Source organism: Moschus berezovskii, chromosome 1, assembly GCF_049115385.1.
Source record: "Moschus berezovskii isolate FMDL1 chromosome 1, NW_MosBer_1.0, whole genome shotgun sequence".
NCBI lineage: Eukaryota > Metazoa > Chordata > Mammalia > Artiodactyla > Moschidae > Moschus > Moschus berezovskii.
The window spans coordinates 118,017,985-118,031,147 of record NC_142460.1 but is presented as its reverse complement, the minus strand read 5'-3'; the positions used below and the strand labels follow the sequence as shown (position 1 = coordinate 118,031,147).

Sequence of the window (13,163 nt, the reverse complement as noted above, 5' to 3'; positions counted from 1 at the left end):
AAAGTTGCAACGTTGCTCTTAGATTTTATTATTGACTAAGCCGGCTATCCTTTAGTCTAGTTCATACTCCAGTGAATTCCTAAGTCTTTAAAAGTGGATTAATTGGCTCTTCATCAATATTCGTATTGCAGCTGGCATCAGATCTGGCTCAGAACATTAGAGCAAAAGGTAGATGAAAAGAGTTAATACCCTCTAAGGTCGAGATTGTGTTTCAAGATAAGAGACAAGACTGAGCTTGACTATGAGAATCTAGCAACCCAAGTTGCAGGCAGAGGTAGGATGTGAAGACTGAGAACCTGGGTGGGTCTTCTAGATATTAGGTATTACTAGCTCACTAGATCAGCTAGTGAATTTAGAAATCTTAGGCTGAGAAGTATTACAGGTTTAACGGCTTGAGACTTTTTCAATGCTAGTTTCAAATATGTTAAAGTTACATTTCTTTTGTTATAAAGTAAATTATCTAAGATCAGGAAGTTTGACTTTGAACTTTTTCTTTGAATTTAAAAATACAACTCAACCCACATTACATTGGGTGATGCAAGGGTTTTTAAGTCTGTATATTTTGTTATATATAGGCCTTAACTTCTAGGCATCTCATTTGGATATTAATTTTTGTACTAGAGCAAGTCCTAAGTTGCTTTTGGAGCAAAGTTATGACTGCAGTTCTATAACTTAGGACCTAAGGTAGCAGATGACTTGGGTTGTCAACACCAGACAGTAATACTCATTGCCTTAAGTTGAGGTCTTCTTTCCCATTTGCAGAACTACTTCTCTGGGCTAAGCCTTCATGTCTCCCACATAGGTTCAGGCCATAAGTCTATGACATGAACCGCATTTTACATCCTACTGCCAGAATAAGCAACTCTGGCTTAGAGGTTAAAGCTTCTGCCTCCAATGCGGGAGACCCGGGTTCGATCCCTGGGTTGGGAAGATCCCTGGAGAAGGAAATGGCAACCCACTCCAGTACTCTTGCCTGGAGAATCCCACGGATGGAGGAGCCTGGTAGGCTACAGTCTACAGGGTCGCAAACAGTTGGACACGACTGAGCAACTTCACTTTCAATCACTTCATGCCTTTATAATCCCACAGTGATTTCTCATTGTACTAAATTTAAATCCTTCAACATGTAGTTGGGAGCCCTCTCAAAAATTTCCCTGTAGTAAAGGCATCTTCATTCATTCATTCATTCAAGGGGTGGAAGCAATATTTATATATTGAGTATCAGGTGCTAGAGGTTTTTATTCCTTACACCCTTAGCAGGAAGGTAATATCACTAGTTAATAAATAAGTGACCCAGGCATCAGTTCAGTTCACTTCAGTCGCTCAGTCATGTCTGACTCTTTGCGACCCCATGAATCACAGAACGCCAGGCCTCCCTGTCCATCACCAACTCCCGGAGTTCACTCAAACTCATGTCCATCGAGTCGGTGATGCCATCCAGCCATCTCATTCTCTGTCGTCCCCATCTCCTCCCACCCCCAATCCCTCCTAGCATCAGAGTCTTTTCCAGTGAGTCAACTCGTCGCATGAGGTGGCCAAAGTATTGCAGTTTCAGCTTTAGCATCAGTCCTTCCAGTGAACACCCAGGATTGATATCCTTTAGAATGGACTGGTTGGATCTCCTTGCAGTACAAGAGACTCTCAAGAGTCTTCTCCAGCACCACAGTTCAAAAGCATCAATTCTTCGGCGCTCAGCTTTCTTCACAGTCCAACTCTCACATCCATACATGACCACGGGAAAAACCATTGCCTTGACTAGACGGACCTTGGTTGGCAAAGTAATATCTCTGCTTTTTAATATGCTATCTAGGTTGGTCATAACTTTCCTTCCAAGGAGTAAGTGTCTTTTAATTTCCTGGCTGCAATCAGCATCTGCAGTGATTTTGGAGCCCAAAAAAATAAAGTCTGACACTGTTTCCACTGTTTCCCCATCTATTTCCCATGAAGTGATGGGACTAGATGCCATGATCTTGTTTTCTGAATGTTGAGCTTCAAGCCAACCTTTTCACTCTCCTCCTTCACTTTCATCAAGAGGCCTTTGAGTTCCTCTTCACTTTCTGCCATAAGTGTGGTGTCATCTGCATGTCTGAGGTTATTGATATTTCTCCCAGCAATCTTGATTCCAGCTTGTGCTTCTTCCAGCCCAGCGTTCCTCATGATGTACTCTGCATAGAAGTTAAATAAGCAGGGTGACAATATACAACCTTGACATACTCCTTTTCCTATTTGGAACCAGTCTGTTGTTCCATGTACAGTTCTAACTGTTGCTTCCTGACCTGCATACAGGTTTCTCAAGAGGCAGGTCAGGTGGACTGGAAAAGGTCAGTCTTCATTCCAACCCCAAAGAAAGACAATGCCAAAGAATGCTCAAACTACCGCACAATTGCACTCATCTCACACGCTAGTAAAGTCATGCTCAAAATTCTCCAAGCCAGGCTTCAGCAATATGTGAACCATGAACTTCCAGATGTTCAAGCAGGTTTTAGAAAAGGCAGAGGCACCTGAGATCAAATTGCCAACATCTGCTGGATCATGGAGAAAGCAAGAGAGTTCCAGAAAAACATCTATTTCTGCTTCATTGACTATGCCAAAGCCTTTGACTGTGTGGATCACAATAAATTGTGGAAAATTCTGAAAGAGATGGGAATACCAGACCACCTGACCCAAGCATAGAGAACTTTAAAGGCTTGACCAACGTCACTGGCTTTTGTCTAATTATAATTTCCATGCTTTTCCCCCTATACCATACTTCCTCTCATTTTGCAAATGCTGACTGGGTTTCTATTCTGTGCCAAAACTGATGTTAGGCTTTAGGATAAGGAGACAAATGAAACACTGAGGTTATATGAAAATGCATTTAAAATTTTAAGGCATTTTGTGTCATTGATTCTTCTTCTTAATTAGAACTAATTCAATCTAATGGTTGAAACTAGGAGAAATAATTCTATTTTCTGAATTTCTCTTGCTTGCTTTTACCTCCTTTGCCAAGCCTGTCTTTCTATACTTAGATTCAAACTTGCACCCTCTGAAGTTTGGCCATTTATCTAGTCATTCAGATTCTTCCATATCCTTTAAAATTAATTTATTCAACAAACATTTATAAGGGGGGTATTGTACTCAAAGCTCCATGCTAGGTTAATGGTGGGGACACAAAAATGAACGAGACCAGTCAAGTGGAAGAGATATACAGTAACTTCGGAGCAATGTGAGAAGAACTGAAAAGGATTATGAGATTGTGGGGAAAACAGCTGTGAGACTACGGGAAGGGAGGGAGGGAGTGATCAAAGATGAGGAAACGCTCTTCAGCTAGGGGAAAGGAAGAAGTGTGCTCCAGGCAGACTGAAAGCATGTGTAGAGTGACAGAGGGGCTTGGAGGTCAGGAGAGTTCAGCTGGGCTGGAGGCCATGGCTCAGGAGCAAGCCAGAGAAGCTGAGGCAGGAGCTGGGGAATCTCTGCTTTTTCTTTTTGCCCTTCCAATACAGGACTACGACCTAGGATTGGAACCTTGTTCTAGAAAGATGGCTTCAAGAGACCCTTTGGGAGCATTTGGGAAAAGAAGTCAGTCAGGGCCGAGGGCCCCAGTGCATAGACTCATCATTACTCCTCTCCTCTGCAAAAAAGAACTTCAAATTTCATGAGAAAAGAAACTATTTCTCAGTATTCTTGTATGTTTTTCAGGCTTTAATACAGTACTATGTACAATAACTTTATCTGACAAATGGATTTATGTACTTTTTAGATCAATGAAATTAGTATGTTGCATCTGGTTTCTACCTAGTCCTGCTTTGGAGCCTCATCAGTTCAGTTCAGCCGCTCAGTCGTGTCTGACTCTTTGCGACCCCATGAACCGCAGGACGCCAGGCCTCCCTGTCCATCACCAACTCCCGGAATCCACCCAAACCCATGTCCATTGAGTTGGTGATGCCATCCAACTATCTCATCCTCTGTCCTCCCCTTCTCCTGCTGTATAAACACAGCAGTTACCTAATGAGTCCTACTGTGCCTTATGCCTTATACTCTGTTTGAGACAGAAATACAGACAGGAGTAAGGAGCAGTCTCTGCTCTTAGGAGCGCATGGGCACTGAAAGGGGGAAACGGACATTGAAACTTTGGTATTAATATAATAAAATCTCTTAATGCTATATGAATGGTATGAACAAAGTGCCGAGGGAAATAGAGAAAGGAGGTGACAAAACGGCTCACAAGGTTGTGGGGATTTAAAAAAAGTTATATATGTGCAAATGAAAAAAATGTGATATTCTTAACTCTGATAATTACTCAGCAAACCCCGCATTTATACCGGTGTTGGCGATCTTGGCAGAACATGAACTCCTCGCCTTTCAGGAGTTGCTAGTTCCCTTAAGCCTCAGACTTCTTTAAAGTCTGGCTGAACTGAAAGGAGTTTCTAGATAATTATGCAGGACTAGGGGGGAACGGAGGATCCCACAGTTCCTGCGGATCGGAGCTTGTGGAGGCGGTTATACTCCGCAGATTACGGCAGTGGGCGGGCCCCAAATCCCCATGTGGTCCCGACATCATTGACATGGCGGAATCCCCCATCTAACCCTCCTGGTAGTTATTTGAGCGGCGGCGGCGGCCGGAGGAGGAGGAGATCGGCGGCGGGGACGGCGGCGGCGGCGGCGGGAGCAGCGAAGGGGCGGCAGGGATTCTCGGGGCTGTCGGCTGGGGAGGCGTGGGAGACCCGGTGTGTGGCGCCCGGAGCCCCGCGTTTCAGCCCCAGGGAAGGTAAGGGATGCAGGAGCGGGAGTCTGGAGGGGACCGGGATCCCAAGTCTCTGCCGCCGCTCTCGGCGCGCTGGAAAGCCCCGTCCGGACGCAGAGTCCGCCAAAGTGCGTGCCTGTCCCGGAGCGCTTCGGGAGCGCCGGGCTTCCCGAGGAAAACTTGCCGCCAGAGTGCTGGGGCGCCCTGCGCTGGTCTGGGCACCCCGGGAACTGGAGGCCCGGTGTGGGGGCTGCCGGCCTCCGCTTCGGGGCCGCGTCCATGGGCTCCGGGCCCCCGCTCGTCCACACAACTGGCCAAGGTTTGGAGGAGGGAAAGAAACGGGTAGATTCTTTCTTGATGGAAAAAAAAAAAAAATCTGGGCAGTGGTTCCCGGGCTCTCCCTCCCCCCTCGCCCTCCCCAGCCTTCCCAGCAGATTTTGTCCGAGGAATCCGCTCCCCCTCCCGGAATCTCCGCGGCAGGAACGCTGCCCAGGAGGGGGAGGGAGGGCGGAGAGGCCGAGGAATCTTCGACGTGTCACTTTCTGAGGCTGTAGATTTCCATATGGTGGAGGGAGGAGGGCGGGTGTGCGAAGTGGGGCTGGAAGTCTGGGCCGCCTCTCCGCGCCAGGCGGGGGCGGGCCGGGACCTCCGACCCGGGGATGCTCGCGGGGAGGGTCCCGAGCCCGAGCCGGCCCCCCGCCCGGGCCGGGCCTCTCAGGGACACTCCCCGCCTCGCCGCTGGCCACCTCAGTGCGCGCCACGTCCTCCCTCCCCGTCCTGCCCCCCGGGCTCCCCCCGGGCTGGGGGCGGTAACCGGCGGCGGCGGCCGGACTCTGCGAGCCTGGCGGCTGGAAGCTCGGGCGGGGGAGTGGGGCGCGGCGGGAAGGAGCGGGCGACCCGGTGTGTGGGCCAGCGTAGCTCCGGTCAGTCGGTCACCCCGAGGGGCTCCCGGGCCGGGGTGGGGCGGGCGGGCGGGCGGAATCCGCGCCCCGAGGCGGCCGGGAGGGGCCGCGCGGACCGTCCGGTGCCCGCGGCTGGGCGGGGGCCGGCCGGCGTGGGAAGGGCTTGTCACTCCGGGCGGAAAGTGGGGCCTCGGGCTGTGCCCGCGAACTTTCCCAAAGGTCCGGTCCCCGCGCCCCGTAGGAGCCCGAACACCCGGGGCCTCCTGTCCCCGGAGACGGGGCAGGGCCGCCCGGCGGCGCCGTTGGCGGGGAGGCTTCCAGGAGTGCGCGGTTGGAGTTGGAGCTTTTCGAATCTCAACTCCCACCCTTCTATCTTTGACTAAGGGAAGCGATGGCATTTTATCTAGACAGTACCGTTTGCGGACTGCCTTAAAACTTTTAATTTTTTTCTCATCAGTCCAGCACGTTCTTGAAACAAGATTTGGAATTTGGCCGCAGTGGGCGGACGCCGGGGCCGCAGCTTCATACGTTGATCTCTCCATCCTTGTTGGTTTCTAGTCTCCCTCCCTCTGTTCCACCCAGGCTTAATCATATTTTGGAACGGGCGAGGTCTTTTGTTGGGTGGGCACCCCCCTTGATTGCTTGTCTGTTTATTTTTTGATGTGCAGTTAATTTGATTTGAATTTCCTCCAGTTTCCAGGCTCTCGTAGGGAAAGCTAATGAAGAGGGAATACGCCACCTTTTTTCCCCCCTTCTTTTTCTTCTTCTTTTTTTTAATGTGGAGAGAGGTGGGGCATTGGGAAAGGGGAGGCACGGTGGTTGTGGGCAAAGAGTCAGAGGGAGCAGACAGACCCGGAAGAAAAGGAATCTGCTCTGGAATAACACTTTTTTTTTTTTTTTTTTGAGGCTTCTGGCCTCTGGCAAAAATGCTCTGTTCTGATTTCTACTGCCTGAGCTGCTCTTTACTCTCAAGTTAGAGCTGTGACTCGGGGCCGGGACTACGCCCGGGGCAAGAGCCCTGCAGCCACGCCAAGAGCAGCCTGTGGCTCTGGTTTTGTGCCTTGTATGGGGGCCCGCGGTTCCCCCTGGTTGGAAGCGGCCTCTGTGGAACCGGTGTTTTGTAAATTTCCTGGCTCCCGGGGAGCAGCTGTTAATGACGGTAAAGTCTTTGCGCTTGCTTTCTGGTCCTGCAAAGGGACCTCACCTGTAAGGGTATAATTCTCACTTTGTTTAGATACGAGAGGGTCACGCACAAGCTGGCCAAGAATGAGGCATACTTGGTAGAAAGAAAAAGTCACTAAAAAATGGTCCTTAAACTCGTACGCGCTTTTAAAGTGTTTTGGTTTATATGCTCCTAAGAGAAAAGAATTCTACATAAAGATAGTGTTCATTTTAAAAGAGATCTTAAAACTGTAAGATATCATCATGGAATAGGAGGTTGTAGCTTCTAATTACAGTATGTACAATTTCAGAAAGATATTCCAGTAACCTTTTAAGACAGACTTTATAAATAGCTCACGTCAGACCATGGGCTATGTTGGAGAGCCAGTCTTCTGGGGTTTCTGGAGAAATGGTTGGGATCAGTTAGGAAGCTGGCTCTAGGAGCCTAGGTAGTAGTTTACTCAGTAGTTTTGCCTAACATTTCATTTAAAGTGGCAACATTTGATAGTGTCCTTAGAACTGAAAACCTGAAGAACCTCCCAACTTTTTAGTTTTAGGAAAATGAGACGCAGTGAGGGGGGATGACTTGTTCTGTGTTTGTGATCTTAGATTAAAATGCACTAATAGATTGCATTAATAGTTACTCTTTTGGATATCTAATGTGTACTAAGTACTGCTATATTGTGGTGGGTTTTTTTTTTTAACGTTATCTCATTAAAATTTTAATAGTCTTTCAACTTAGGTGATGTTAAGGACACTTATAGACAAGGCATTGAGGTTCATAGAAATTTAGTAACTTGTACAAGATCACATAGAATTTTCTTTGGTGATGGAAATGGTTTTATATCTCTGCTGTCCGGTATGGCAGTCACCAGGCATGTGTAACTGTTATACCATTTAAAATGTGGCCTGTGCCGTAGAAAAACTACATTTTAAATTGTATTTGTTTTTAATTATTTTAAACTGCTACTTGTGGCTAGTGGTTAGGTACCCCGATTTTGGGGACTGTAAAGTAGAACTTTCTCTCAAATCTATTTATATTTAACTGGGTCCCATTCCTTTTTAAGATCGCCTAGTTCAGTTTTCTTTCTTCCATACCACCAGAAGATGCTTAGATTTAGTTCTTAAGTGGAATTCAAATACCAGATTACCTGTAGCTCAAAAAGAAGCAAATAATTGTTTCAAAAATACTTGCCTGTCATAGTAAAAACTGATAGACAAAAACTTTAAATGACATTTTCTGTTTGATTGAAATAATTGCTTAAAGGAATTGTTGGTTATTTTCAGTATAATAAAGGAGTATAAGTAGAGAATGGTATGAAAAAATTACTAATAAGTTGAAAAAGCCTACCCCCAATATCCATTTACTTGTTCATTGGGTAATTTTTTTCAAATGTGTTCATTCAGGTAAATCATATAACCAAACCAGCATTCACTTTTCCTCATCTAGCTGCACAGTTAACCTGAAGAATTAAAATCATTGCTTTACTACCAAAGAAAGATTCTCTTGGTGGCATATGGTCAAATAGTTTTCTGATAAGTGGATTTAATTTAAATCTTTTGCATTTTAGAATTTATTTGGTAGAAGGAATTTCAACAACTTTCTTATTAATATATGAAATAGTGAAAATTCCAACTCATGTTAAAATAAGCATTCATTCATTTGGATTTCATCCATAAATATCCAATAACCCAATACCTTTTTCTTTCCTTTTTTTTTTTTCTTTTTTTGCATACTGCTTTCAGGAAAAGACAGATGACAAAATAATCTTTTATTAGAATTTTAAAAACAGTAACTTCCAGATTTGTTATAAATATATCTGAAGCTGCTCTATCTTACATAGTTCTTGTACTGCTCAGGGATAATTGCAGTTCATAATCCTGACCCTAGAGTATTAATGTGATTCTGAAAGACTTACACTAGTAAGTCAGCTTTAAATTGTTCTATATTATTTTAGTGTTGTGTGAATTGCATGGCCTCCAGCTCTGAAAATTGTAAATTCAACTAAAGGTGAGGCATGGTTAATTAGACCATTCAGATAGCTGAAAAACCTTTCTATACCCTTTCCTGACTGTTGGAATCATAGTTATGGTCAAGGAACCAACATAAGAACCATGTTATAAATAGGATTATAGTGTTCTTGTGAGCGTGACAAATACTGGAAACATGATTTAACTCAGGATGCATAGTTCCATTTTTTTGACATCAAGTTGCTTAATACAAATGAGACATAATTAAAAGATATTGAAATGATAGGCAAAGATTAGAAATCTTATGGGCCTCCCAAATCTTATATCCCCTAGTGAGGGCCACATCTGAGTATCAGTTTGAAATCAGAATAATCTGTCAGGGACTTAATTTTCTTCTTAGCTGTGTGTCCTTGATAGATTTCTGAAACTCTCTTAGTCTGTTTCTTTATTTTAGTATAAGGAGAAAACATCTTACCTGTACCATTTTTCAAGTGGTTGTCACAAGGGGTTAATATGAGTCAGTGTATTGAAAAGTGTTGAGCAAAGCCTTGCACAAACTCCATAGTTTATTACATTGCAAAGTTTAAAAACTGAGCTGTTCTTAGGGAATTAGTTTGCATGTTTTCAGAGACCTCCAAATCGTGTTTGGACACTTTGAAAAATGATTCATTTTTTTCTTTGTGATGAATTAATAAAGTTTCAATCTTTAGATTGCAATTTTATTTTCTCCATATTCCTAATGCCATAGTTGATTTGTGACCTCTCAAAAGTTGTATTTCCTTACATGTGGTCCATAGCTGGTTAGCACTGCTGAAGTGGACAAGACAGTCAGCTTGATTCATTCTTGAGGTGGAGGGGAAAAACAGCAGTCTCCTAGAGGAATTTCCAAAATTGAATGATAGAGGCATGGGCTTCAGTCCCTGTATGGTATCTTAGTAAGCCTATTATTTGAGCTTTCAGTAATTATAGCTGTGAGCTGAGTGTATGCTCAGTCTCTTCTGATTCTTTGTTACCCCATGGACTGTAGCCTGCCAGGCTCCTTTGTCCATGGGATTCTCCAGACAAGAATACTGGAGTGGGTTGCCATTTCCTCCTCTATGGGATCTGTGTCGATGGAGTGGGTTGCCATTTCCTCCTCCATGGGATCTTCTCGACACAGGGATGGAATCCTGCACTGCAGGCAGATTCTTTACCACTGGCGCCACCTGGGAAGCCCCAGAACAGGTTCTGGGTGGGGTGAAGTTTGGGGAATAGGATGGAGAATACTGGAGTGGGTTGCCATTCCCTTCTCCAGGGTATCTTCCCGACTCAGGGATCAAACCTGGGTCTCTTGCATTGCAGGCAGATTCTTCACCATTTGAGCCACCAGGGAAGCCCAGTTATAGCTGAGAATGGGGGGAAAAATAATTTTTTGTATAGGGAAATATTTGCAACCTTCTGTGTTTTCACTTTGGAAATCACAATGCCTTTTCTTCACTTTAATGAGGTTAATGCATCCAATGAGAGTTTTTGTGGTAAGACATTCAGTTCAGTTCAGTCACTCAGTTGTGTCCGACTCTTTGTGACCCCATGGACTGCAGCATGCCAGGCTTCCCTGTCCATCACTAACTCCAGGAGCTTACTCAAACTCATGTCCACCGAGTTGGTGATGCCATCCAACTATATCATCCTCTGTCATCCCCTTCTCCCGCCTTCAATCTTTCCCTGCATCAAGGTCTTTTTCCAGTGAGACAGTTCTTCACATCAGGTGGCTAAAGTATTGGAGTTTCAGCTTCAACATCAGTCTTTCCAATGAGTATTCAGGACTGATTTCCTTTACGATGGACTGGTTGGATCTCCTTGCAGTCCAAGGGACTCTTCAAGAGTCTTCTCAAACACTGCAGTTCAAAAGCATCAATTCTTCGGAGCTCAGCTTTCTTTATAGTCCAACTCTCACATCCATACGTGACTACTGGAAAAACCATAGCTTTGACTAGATGGACCTGGCAACCCACTCCAGTACTCTTGCCTGGAAAATTCCATGGACAGAGGAGCCTGGTAGGCTACAGTCTATGGGGTCACAAAGAGTCGGACATGACTGAGCGACTTCACTTTTCACCTTTGTTGGCAAAGTAATGTCTCTGCTGTTTAATATGCTGTCTAGGTTGGTCATAACTTTTCTTCGAAGGAGCAAGCGTCTTTTAATTTCATGGCTGCAGTCACCATCTGCAGTGATTTTGGAGCCCAAAGAAATAAAGTTTTCTACTGTTTCCATTGTTTTTCCATCTATTTGCCATGAAGTGCTGGGACCAGATGCCATGATCTTAGTTTTCTAAATGTTGAGTTTTAAGCCAGCTTTTTCACTCTCCTCTTTCACCTTCATCAAGAGGCCTTTGAGTTCCTCTTCACTTTCTGCCATAAGAGTGGTGTCATCTGCATAGCTAAGGTTATTGATATTTCTCCCAGCAATCTTGATTCCAGCTTGTGCTTCATCCAGCCCAGCATTTCGCATGATGTACTCTGCATAGAAGTTAAATAAGGAGGATGACAATATATAGTCTTGACGTACTCCTTCCCCAATTTGGAACCAGTCTATTGTTCCATGTCCAGTTCTAACTGTTGCTTCTTGACCTGCATACAGATTTCTCAGGAGGCAGGTCAGCTGGTCTGATACTCCCATGTTTTAAAAAATTTTCCACAGTTTATTGTGATCCACACAGTCAAAGGCTTTGGTGTAGTCAATAAAGCAGAAGCAGATTTTTTTTGGAACTCTCTTGCTTTTTCGATGGTCCAGCAGATGTTGGCAATTTGATCTCTGGTTCCTCTGCCTTTTCTAAATCCAGCTTGAACATCTGAAAGTTCACGGTTCACATACTATTGAAGCCTGGCTTGGAGAATTTTGAGCATTACTTTGCTAGCATGTGAGATGAGTGCAATTATGCGGTACTTTGAACATTCTTTGGGATTGGAATGAAAACTGACCTTTTCCAGTCCTGTGGCCACTGCTGAGTTTTCCAAATTTGCTGGCATATTGAGTACAACACTTTCACAGCATCATCTTTTAGGATTTGAAATAGCTCAATTGTGAGCCTGTTATTTTCAAGTAAACCTTAATTCTCATCCTTGTGCAGCTGCTGGGAATGTACTTGAATAGTTGAAAGTGATAGTCGCTCAGTTGTGTCCGACTCTTTGTGATCCCATGGAGTGGGTAGCCTTTCCCTTCTCCAGAGGATCGTCCCAACCCAGGGATTGAACCCAGGTCTCCTGCATGGCAGGCAGATTCTTTACCACCTGAGCCACCAGGGAAACCTCTAGGTAGTTGAGGAAAAGCTTTATTCTTTAGTTGACACTGAATGTCTTTGTATGTAGGAAAATATTTGTAAGCACATTTTTTTTTTTGCCTTAAAATACACAGTACTGTATATATAGTATTAATATGTTTTTTAAAAGGCAGAGAATTCTTCAGTCACTGTGGCTAGACAGAGGCAGGTTTCTGTTGAAGCAAAGTACAGGCTCACTTGGGAGGATGACTTGATGGTTGCTGCTTGAGCTTCCTTGGTGTCTCAGTGGCAAAGAATCTGCCTGCTAATGCTGTTGATCCCTGGGTTGCAAAGATCCCCTGGAGAAGAAAATGGTAACCTGCTTTACTATTCTTGCCTGGGAAATCCCATGGACAGAGGAGCCTGGAGGGCTACAGTTCATGGGGTTGTGAAGAGTTGGACACAACTGAGCACACATGTACTTGAACTCTTTGCAAGGTACAGCCAATGAGAAGCAGGTCCCTAGTCAAAAGCTTACCCAGAGGGGAATTCTTTATGGTGTAGGTTTAGTGTCAAGGATCTGTCCTTGGAGACCAGAGGTATGTGGGGGTAGGGGTTGGAATTGATAGAGGAGAGGGGAAGTTGGGAGGTTTTTAAACCACCAAGAATAAATCCAGTAAGATAAGACTGTGAAGTGAAGTGAAGTCGCTCAGTCGTGTCTGACTCTTTGCGACCCCATGGACTGTAGCCTACTGGCCTCCTCCGTCCATGGGATTTTTCAGGCAAGAGTACTGGAGTGGGTTGCCATTTCCTTCTCCAGAGGATCTTCCTGACCCAGGGATCAAACCTGGGTCTCCCGCATTGTAGACAGACGCATTACCATCTGAGCCACATAGGAAGCCCAGATAAGACTGTAGTGATCATCTGTTACAGGTGGGGAAGTTTCTTAATTTAAAAATGTATCAATCCTTGAATCTCTTCTATTGGTCCCTAGTTGAGATATAAAAACACCTGGATTGTAATTTCATTGGCTGATGAAAGGCCCTTGCCAGAACTCACCATCGGGTTCAGTCACTGGCTCCTATTATCTTTTGTTCCTGTAATATTACTACTACTTGTCAGTTTTCATATAATTGGAGGGAGAAGATTTAAATGGTGTTGAGCCAA

At 44.9% G+C, this 13,163-nt stretch overlaps 1 protein-coding gene across 3 annotated transcripts in view; it reads left to right on the top strand.

The window, feature by feature from the left end:
- The first annotated feature begins 4,556 nt into the window (after positions 1–4,556).
- FNDC3B (fibronectin type III domain containing 3B) overlaps positions 4,557–13,163 on the top strand; it is a 376,057-nt gene continuing 367,450 nt past the window's right edge. Inside the window, exon 1 of one of the 3 annotated variants that reach the window (XM_088839060.1) lies at positions 4,557–4,747. The gene's annotated coding sequence lies outside the window, so the exon portion shown is untranslated. Of the gene's footprint in view, positions 4,748–5,506; positions 5,647–5,770; positions 6,785–13,163 lie in introns of those variants that run through there. The other 2 variants (XM_088839069.1, XM_088839078.1) reach the window with 2 other exon arrangements.